This window comes from Trichechus manatus, unplaced genomic scaffold, assembly GCF_000243295.1.
Source record: "Trichechus manatus latirostris isolate Lorelei unplaced genomic scaffold, TriManLat1.0 scaffold00135, whole genome shotgun sequence".
In the NCBI taxonomy this organism is placed as follows: domain Eukaryota; kingdom Metazoa; phylum Chordata; class Mammalia; order Sirenia; family Trichechidae; genus Trichechus; species Trichechus manatus.
In genome coordinates this window covers 376,630-386,951 of record NW_004444071.1, presented here as the reverse complement: position 1 = coordinate 386,951, position 10,322 = coordinate 376,630, and positions in this window count along the sequence as shown.

Genomic DNA, 10,322 nt, shown 5'->3' with positions numbered 1-10,322 from the left:
AGCCTGAAATGGAAGCGTCCTATACTTACCACCTGAAGGGATTTGAGTGCGAGGGCATCTACAGCTCCCTCACACGGGGCACCATCTCTCGGAAAGGCGACGGTGACGGTAACCAACTGCACAACTCTTACAGAGAAGTGGGGCCAAGGAGGGTCACTCAGAGGAGTCAACCCCGGCTTCAGTCCCAGGAGTTTATTTATAGTCAATACAGCAAGTAGTGAAGCAAATCACAGAACGATGGGCTGGGTGAATAACAATAAGTTTCAGGCAAGGGAGAACGGACTTTAGGTAAACAAGCCAATCAGTAATGGGACAATAGGTTTTGGAAAAACAAGTCATGACAAGTCTCAACATGTTGCGGAGAAGTCTCAACATGTTTTGTGCAGCATATGGGTCTTTGAGAGGCTGAAGTTGTCACTGGTGTAGCCATATTTCAAGGGCACATATCCCCACAATTACCTAGAATATAATTTCTCATGAATCTAAGAATCAGAAAATTTAGCAGCTCTACACTACAAGTGGTTTTAGAAATAACACTTTAAAATTTTAAATTGAATGGTATTTGTTCAACCAAAGTTTCAACTACATAATTTATATCATTGAATAAGTAGGTCAAACAATGTGCAAATAATGTTGGCAAGAGTGAAATAAATAAATAAATAAATAAATGAAAGCAGGGAGTAAATGCATACACTGTTCAAGCTTAAAGTAATTTGTAAGATTTCCTTGCCTTCAACTTACTTCAAGAATCATGAACTTGAAAGTGCCCTGAAGACTTCTGATTCTTGTGGAGTTCAAGAACAATGACTCAAAATGTATGTAGACGATAAGCTCCATTGGAGTTTATCACAGCTGAACAAACAAAAGATTCAAACAGCTCCAGTTAGCAGCCTGTGGAGATGCTGGAAGAAGAGTTAATGTTACAAACAAGATCAGTGCCTCATGGTTTCACTTGAAACACAGGTTTTGATTTTGGTTTGAGTTAAGTAAATGGTCCTAAGTTCTGAATAAAGCTAGAGTCAGAATTAGAGATAAAAACAGAGAGAGAGAGGAAAAAAAGAGACTGAGGCAGAGGTATGACAGACAGTAAGAGAGTGAGAAAGAATGAGATGAGAATTGCACTGTCCAATAAGATAGCCACTGGCCACAGGGAATTATTAAAATTTAAATAAATTAAAATTAAATAAAATAGAAAATTCAGTTCCTCAGGCACACTAGACACTTTTACTATGCTCAGTAGCCACATGTGGCTAGTAGCTACCATATTAAGATATTGCTGATATACGACATTTTCACTGTCTCAGAAAATTCTTTTGGGAAGAGCTGATATAGGAAGCCACAGATAAATGAAAAACCAGAGATGAATTTAGAGTCTTAAAATGAGTGAAGAGAAACAGAGAGATTTTGAGGGTTAGAAGTAGATATTAGAGAGCTAAAGAGATATAATTAATCCGGAAAACAAAAATGTTTCAAATAATTGATTTCTTAAGGGAAAAAAAAAAGATAGATTAAGAAAGAATAGGATACAGCGATAACGTTAGCAGAAAAAGTCCAACAGCCAACAATCACATAACTTGTGATTAAAAAAAAAAAATCATGACTATCATCAAAACATGCATGATATTCAGAATTTAAGCAACTGATTATGAAAAAGAGGGTCATAGAAATTATAAACTGAGTACCAAAATTATTTTCGATTGCAGTCTTTTGACTTTTTGAAAGTACCTACCATTTTTAAATTTCAGATTTGCTCACCCTTCCTCTTCTCATTTTTGCATGAAATAGAATAGCTGCATTAATGAGGCAGTAAGTAAGGGGGAAAAAAAAGAAACGAGAATATGGGAAAATAAAAGCTAAAGTATTTTAAACATGAACTAAAAAATTTTAGAATAACTTATTTTTAATGTACTTCAGTGTTTCTTTTATTATGAAAAAATGAATTATGAAATTTATATAGGTTCTTATTTTTAACAAGAAATTTTCTAATATTAAGAAATGTAATGAATAAATAAAGGGCAATTTTCTGGATACAGTGTAGTAAGACAGGTTTGTTCTTCTAGCATATTCAGTATTCTTCACAAACACCACAATTCAAATGCATCAATTTTTCTTCAATCTTCCTTATTCATTGTCCAGCTTTCACATGCATCTGAGGGAACTGAAAATACCATGGCCTGGGTCAGGCAAAACTTGGTGTAGTGGCAAAGCATTTGGCTGCTAACCAAAAGATTGGCAGTTCAAATCCACCAGCTTCTCTTTGGAAACCCTATGGGACAGTTCTATTTTGTCTTATAGGGTCACTAAGAGTCGAAATTGTCTCAATGGCAATGGGTTTGTTTTTGTTTTGTTTTATTTGCCCAATGCAAAATACCCTTTAAGATCTTGACTCTTGCTTCCATGGGCATTGATTGTGGATCCAAGTAAAATGAAATCCTTGACAACTTCAGTCTTTTCTCCTTTTATCATGATGTTGCTTGTTGATGCAGTCACGAAGATTTTTGTTTTCTTTATGTTGAGGTGTAATCCATATTGAAGCCTGTAGTCTTTGAACGTCAACAGTAAGTGCTTCAATTCCCCTTCACTTTCAGCAAGCAAGCTTGTGTCTTTCTGCATAACAAAGATTGTTAATGAGTCTTCCTCCAGTCCTGATGCTGAGTTCTTCATATAGTCCATCTTCTCAGATTATTTGCTCAGACTACAGATTGAACAACTATGGTGAAAGGATACAACCCTGATGCACACCTTTCCTGATTTTAAACCACACAGTATCCGTTTTCTTTTTGAACAACTGCTTCTTTGTGTATAGATTTCTCAGGAACACAATTAGGTACTCTGGAATTCCCAGTCTTTGCAATGTTATTTATAATTTGTATGATCCACACAGTGAATTCCTATGCCTAGTCAATAAAACCCAGGTAAACATCTTTCCGGTATTTTTTGCTTTCAGGTAAAACCATCTGATATCAACTATGATATTCCTCATTCCACGTTCTTTTTTGAATCTGGCTTGAATTTCTGGCAGTTTCCTGTGGATGTACTGCTGCACCTGTTTATGAATTATCTTCACCAAAAGTTTTAATGAAAAGGAACAGCTGCAAACATCCATTAATAATCAGAACATGGAATATATGAAGTCTGAATCACGGAAAATTAGAAGTTGTCAAAATGAAATGGAACACTTGAAGACTGATATTTTGAGTTTGGTAAGCCGAAATGAACTGTTATTGACCGTTTTGAACTGAGCAGTCATATAGTGTACTGTACAAGGAATGGCAAATTGAAGAGGAAGAGCACCACATTTATGGTCAAAAAGAACATTTTAAGATATATCCTGAAGTACAATGTTGCCAGTGACAGGATAATATCCATGCACCCACAAGGAATACCAGTTAATATGACTATTATTCAAGTTTGTATACTAACCACTAATGACAAACACGAAAAAATTAAAGATTTTTGCAAACTTCTGCAGTTTGAAATTGATCAAACATGCAATCAAGAAGCATTGACAATTACTGGTGACTGGAATGTGAACATTGAGAACAAGAAGGATCAGAAGAAGAAAATTGAGAACGAGAAGGCCTTGGTGATAGAAACGATGTCAGAGATTGCGTGTTAGAATTTTGCAAAACCAATGACTTATTAATTGCAAATACCTTCTTCAACAACATAAATGGCTACTATACACATGGACCTTGCTGGATGGAATACACTGGAATCAAACTGACTACCTCAGTGGAAAGAGATCATGGAGACCAATATCATCAGACAGAACAAGGCCAAGAGTCGACTGCCAAATAGATCATAAATTGCTCATATGCAAGTTGAAATTGAAGCAGAAAAATTACAAAAAGTGCATGGGAGCAAAAATACAGCCTTGAATGTATGCCACCTGAATTTAGAGACCATCTTAAGAGTAGATTTGTTGGACTCAACATTAATGACTGAAGAACAGACAAGTTGTGCAATGATTTCAAGGACATCATATATGAAGAAAGCAAGAGGTCATTAATAAGACTGGAAGGAAAGAAAAGACCAAAATGGATGTCAGAAAAGACTCTGAAACTTGTTTTTGAACTTAGAGTAGCTAAAGGGAACAGAAGAGATGAAGCAAAAGACATGAACAGAACATTACAAAGGGTGGCTCTAGAAGGCAAAGTTATATATTATAATGAAATATGCAAAGACCTGGAGATACAAAACCAAAAGGGAAGAACACACTCAGTATTTCTCAAGCTGAAAAAACTGAAGAAAAAATTCAAGCTTCAAGTTGCAATATTGGATGATTCTACACGCAAAACACTGAACGATGCAGGAAGAGTCAGAAGAAGATGGAAAGAATACACAGAGTGACTATACCAAAAAAGAATTGGTCGACTTTCAAACATTTCAGGAGGTAGCATATGATCAAGTACCAATGTTACTGAAGGAAGAAATCCAAGATGCACTGAAGGAACTGGCAAAAAAATAAGGCTGTAGGAATTGACTGAACACTAATTGTGATGTTTCAGCAAACAGATGCAATCCTGGAAGGGCTCACTTGTCTATGCCACAAAATTTGGAAGACAGCTACCTGGCCAACTGACTAGAAGAGATCCATATAAGTGTCTATTACAAACAAAAGTGATCCAACAGAATGTGGAAATTATTGAATAATAATCATTAATATCACATGCAAATAAAATTTTGCTAAAGATAATTCAAAATGGTTTTCTTTATGTTGAGGTGTAATTCATACTGAAGGCTGCAGTCTTTGATGTTCATCAGTAAGTATCAAGTCCACTTCACTTTCAGCAAGCAAACCTGCTTATCACAGGTTATTAATGAGTCTTACTCCAATCCTGATGTTGCATTCTTCTTCATATATTCCAGCTTTCAGATTATTTGCTCAGTATACAGATTAAAGGAGTCTTGGAAGAAGTACAGCCAAGATGTTCCTTAGAAATGAGGATGGTGAGACTTCATCTCACTTATTTTGAATAGGCTATCAGAAGGGACCAACACTTGGAGAAGGACTTCATGACTGGTAAAGTAGAGGTTCAGCAAAAAGAGGAAAATCCTCAACGAGATGGATTGACACAGTGGCTGCACCAATGGGCTCAAATATAGCAACCATTGTGAGGATGGTGCAGGACGGGCCAATGTTTCATTCTGTTACACATAAGGTCGCTATGAGTTGGAATCTACTTGATGGTATCTAACAACAACAAGAAGACTGGAGTAAGAACACAAAATTTGGAAGGAGAATTCACTTAACTTACCAACTTAAGAATTCACCACTTAGGAAGATTTTGATAAAAGTGTATAAGTACTTTAAACAGCACTTTCCTAATTTTTAAGTTAATATCTAGCTTACTTAACTCACCTTTACACATTTATAGTTTATGTAGATCTATATATTAACATTTATATATTTATGAGCATTAAATAAGAGCAACAGATATTACAGAGAGACATTTTATTTGCATTTAATAGATATTTAGTGAAAGTTAATCTGAAAGGAATAATTTACTTATCACGGTCTCTAGGGATTATGTTGGGAGCTGATTTGTTTTCCATATTGTAAAATCTCAGAAAGAGGAATTCCATGAGGAAAATGCCACTTTCTATGATGATGGTAACTATAAAAACATCAAGCCTCAAGGGAAAAAATAACTTTAGAGATTCTGTGAATAGCTGTGCAGTAGAAAATATGATTCAATGCTGAAGAATATAAGATGCCTCTTTCATGAAAAAGAATCCAATTATATGCAAAGAGTGATGGTTATTATTGCAAAGTAAGGAATTTGGAAATTATCATTATATTTTTCTTCTCATTCTGTATTTTGAGAGAGTTTATATATACTATCCTCTTCACTTTCAATTTAGTAAAATAAATAGTCATATAAAATGAGGTGTCAAATAATCCTGAAACAATATGCTGACATTTTTGGTTGTTAAAGTCATGGAAGAACTTCTAATTCCAAAATCGTTTTCAATTCTTATCTAAGTGAACCAACCTCTCTGCAAAATTCCCCACTCTTCAGTTGTTACACATTTGGAAACTTTTTACCCATTTGGTTTTTGCTACATCAAATAATCATATTACAGCTATGGCTTTTTCTTCTCAGTTTTCTTAAGGGTTCCTCTTAGTTACCCTTAAGCATCACGCCGTTAACATTGTTCCAATCTACCTATATCCCTTTCTTGATGATGTTATCTACTTTAGATGTTGATTACTCCTCCAAGTATACTTTCAGTTCAAAACAATCCTGTCTTTTAGGTTAGAACAACCCTCTGAATTCTGACATGCATTTCAACTGACTTCTAGATTTTTTCACATAGATGCAATGATTTTGGAGCTAACCACATTATCTTCTTCCCATAAACCTGATTTTCTTGTCCTTTCCTGTTATTCCCACTTTTTCTGTTGCCTTACCTTCCCGTAATCTCTCCAACTGGGATTGATGTCCTGCTTTTATGTGTTTATACTCACAGAACTGGATATTTGTGGAATTATTGGCAATCCCATTCTGACATTCAACATACTGTCCTCTTGTACTGTGTCATCCTCTTAAACGACTTTGACTCCCTTTGAGCTCCCTGAAGTAGAGAATATCTTACCAATTTTTTTTTTTTTTTTAATTTCTAACCCCTAGGCAGTTCTTGGGATAGTCATTAAATATTTTGGGGACCAGTAGGTTGGCATTTAATAAAGACCAAGGTAACTGTGTTACTATTAAAAAAAGTATCTAAGAAGAGGAAATTAAAAATGATGAGATCTAGGACATAGAGAACAGACCAAGATGGAGGAGTAAGAAGCTCTGTGCTAGCAATTCCCAGAGAAACATCAAAAAACAAGCAGAAAGTTTCAGAAACAAACTTTTTAGAACTCTGAAAAATAGTAAAACGTTTCTTGTTGGTTCAAAAAAAAAAAAAGACCACTTCAAAATGGTAGAAAAACTTTGTGTGTTATTTACTTGACATGTCCCGCTCCCTCCCTGGCTTGATATCCGGCCTGAAGATAGCAGCCTATGTTCCCAATGTTGGGCTCTGTATCCTAGTTCCAGACGAGGCAGAACAGAACAGAACTTGCTATTGAGTTTCTTTGTTCTGCCTTTCCTGTTGGGCGGCTACCTAAAGTACTAAAGCAAAGCAATTTTCTCTTTTTCATCTAACTCAACATAATGTAGATGGAAAAGCAGCAGACATTGTCCGAACACTGTAAGGTGATAGATCAACTTGTATCCACCTTGAGCAAAATACTGCGATTGTGATATACAATGGACTTTTTATGGACTGAAGGCAAACCTGAGGAGAGCATTTCTTTAGGAAACTAGGGTATTCAAAAAACACATTCATATGAAGAAATGTGGATAGTTACACATCTGCCAGAGGAACTGTGGTGGTGCAGTGGTTCATGTGCTTGATTGCTAACTGGAAGTTCATACCCACCAGTAGCTCTACAAGAGAAGGATGAGGAACTCTGCTTCCATAAAGATTTACAGACTTGGAAATCCTATGGGGAAATTCTACTCTGTGCTATAGGTTCACAGTGAGTCAGAATTGATGGCAATGTGTTTGGTTTTTATGCCTGCCCAAGGCAAGATGCATGCTCAAAATAGACATGAGAAAACACTAAGTTTTTACCTTGAGCAGATATCTAGTTTTAACATAAGCCTGGATAAGTGTTGAAGGGGTGCCCCAGCACAGAGCCAATCTGCAAAGACTGGTAGAAGTATGTTTTCTCTGTTTCTTTCTTTTTTTTTTTTTAATTTTTATTTGTTTATTTTTCTTTTCTCTCTCTTTGCCTCTTCTTTTCTTTCTTTCTTTCTTTTTTACTCCTGGTGTTCAAGCTAATCTCTGTAAAATCACTAGCTGAACACCAGCTAAAGGAACAGAGACTTCAGTGACCACACATGACAAGGAATGCAGTCTTTGCAAAAATAGATTGGAAGAATCGCTAAATCAATGGACTACTACAGCCTTCAACAATTAAAAAAAAAAGCACATCCTGAGGAATGAAGAAAATATGATTTACAAAGTTAACACCTTATAATATTCAAATTTCCCATTTTAAACAACAACAAAAAATCTTACAAGGCATGCAGAGAAATAGAAGAGAATGCCCTATCCAAGTGAACAAAATAACAGAAATCGTCCCTGAGGAATTCCAAACATTAGGTTTACTAGACAAAGACTAAAAGACAATTAACTTAAATATGATCAAAGAGCTAAAGAAAAACATGGACAAAGAACTAAGGTAAATGAGGGAAACAATGCATGAACAAAATTAGAATACCAATAAAGAGATAATAATTTTAAAAAAAGAAACCAAACAGAAATTCTGGAGCTGAAAAGTACAATAACTGAAATGAAAAATTGTCTAGAGTTCAACAGCATATTTCAGCAGGCAGACGAATCGGTAAATATCAAGAAGTGACATTTGAAATTATCCAGTTTGAGCAGCAGAAAGAAAGAAGAATGAGAAAAGTAAACTGAGCCTAAGGGAAGTGTGGGATTCCATAAATCTGACCAACACATGCATTATGAATGTCTCTGAAGGAGAAGAGAGAGACGAAAGGGAAGTAAGAATAGTTTTAAATAAGGCAGAAAAAAAAAACTTCCCAAATTTAATGAAGGTTATTAATCCTACATATCCAAGAAGCTCAACAAACTCCACATGAGGTATGATCAAAGAGATTCACACTGAGACGCATTATAATTAAATTGTTATAATGTAAAGAGAGAATTTTGAAAACAGCTGATTTTTCATCACAAACCATGGAGGTCAGAAGGCAGTCGGATAGCATGTTTAAAATGGTCCAAAAAAACCTCAAACTATCAAGTAAAAATTCTGTATCTGCTAAAACTGTGCTTCAAAAATGAGGGAGAAATTTCGACATTTCCAGATAAACAAGAGCTGTGGGATCTTGTTACCACTAAATTTGTCCTACAAGAAATGCTAGTGGGAGTTCTTCAGGTCAAAATTTGAAGACACTAGACAGTGACTTGAAGCCATATAAAGAAATAAAGATCTGTGTGAAAATAATTAAATGGACAAATATAAAAAGAGCCAATGTTATTGTATCTTAGGTTTGTAACTAAATGCTTTATGTCTTACATGGTTTTAAATAAAAATAATTATAAATCTTTGGTATTGGGTATAAAGTATATAAACATGTATTTTATGAAAATAACACAAAGAGTGGGTTGGAGTACTATAAAAACAGAATTTTGTATGTTATTAAAGGTAAGTGTGTATCAGTTCAAACTGGATTGTTGTCAAGTTAAAATGTTGAATGTAATCTCCATGGTAACCACAAACAAACTCTTAAAAATATACAGAAAGGAAAATAAGAAATAAATGAAATGGTTCACTACCAAAAAATCAACTGAACACAAAATAAGACAGTATTGGAGTAATGGAGGAATAAAAAATATATGACATATAGAAAATGAATAGCAAAATGGCAAATGTAAATCCTACTGATTAGTAATAACTTCAAATAAAAATGTATTAAACTCTCCAATCAGAAGGCAGTGAGTGGTATAATGAATAAAACCATCATAAAGGCTCATTAACAAAATCACTATAAACTTACAGTTACGCATACATCCCATTTAGTCCCATCTGAAAACAATGGCAGCAATAACTTAACAAGGACTGATATTTAAACTTCTTTTTTCAAAATTGCTTTTTTTTGCCTTAATTATTTCCTTTATTTAGGTTTAGAATTCTTGAAGGAAAAATAAGAAGTAATTTTTACTCTACTAATGTATCCAATTTGTAAAATTTAAAGCATTGATTAGTTATTGTTTATTTTCTACTAAAACTGGCTAAGGAAACACAGAAAAAGTGTTTTTCTTTAATGTTATAATGAGAATAAAATCTGTAATTATGGCATAACTAATACATATTATTATGTTTACCTAGATCTCCCCCTTCCCCCAGAAAAGTCCTCCCTGCTATTCTGGAAACTTTTCTTTATTACAATGTATGTAAACAATAGTCTTTCTTTGGATAATAGAACTGACACTTTAAGATTTCACCTGTGACCTGTCCTCTACCATATGTTGGTGATTACAATTTGTGTTTGTGCAGCCTGTTTTCATATACACAGCCTTGAAAATGGAAGAAACTGGCCTTGGTCCAGGAAAACAAAGTGTGTGAAAAAATAAGAGCAGACAAGAAATAGAGTTTGAAAGGAATGAAATCTTTGGTTTTCGTTCACCACTTTGGTTTTCCTGAGAGATTCAGGAATCTTTATTATTCCTCACTCTTTTGTACTCATCTAGCATGAGGTGGCATTTTGCTAGCTTCTATGGGAAGAGTTCTTAAA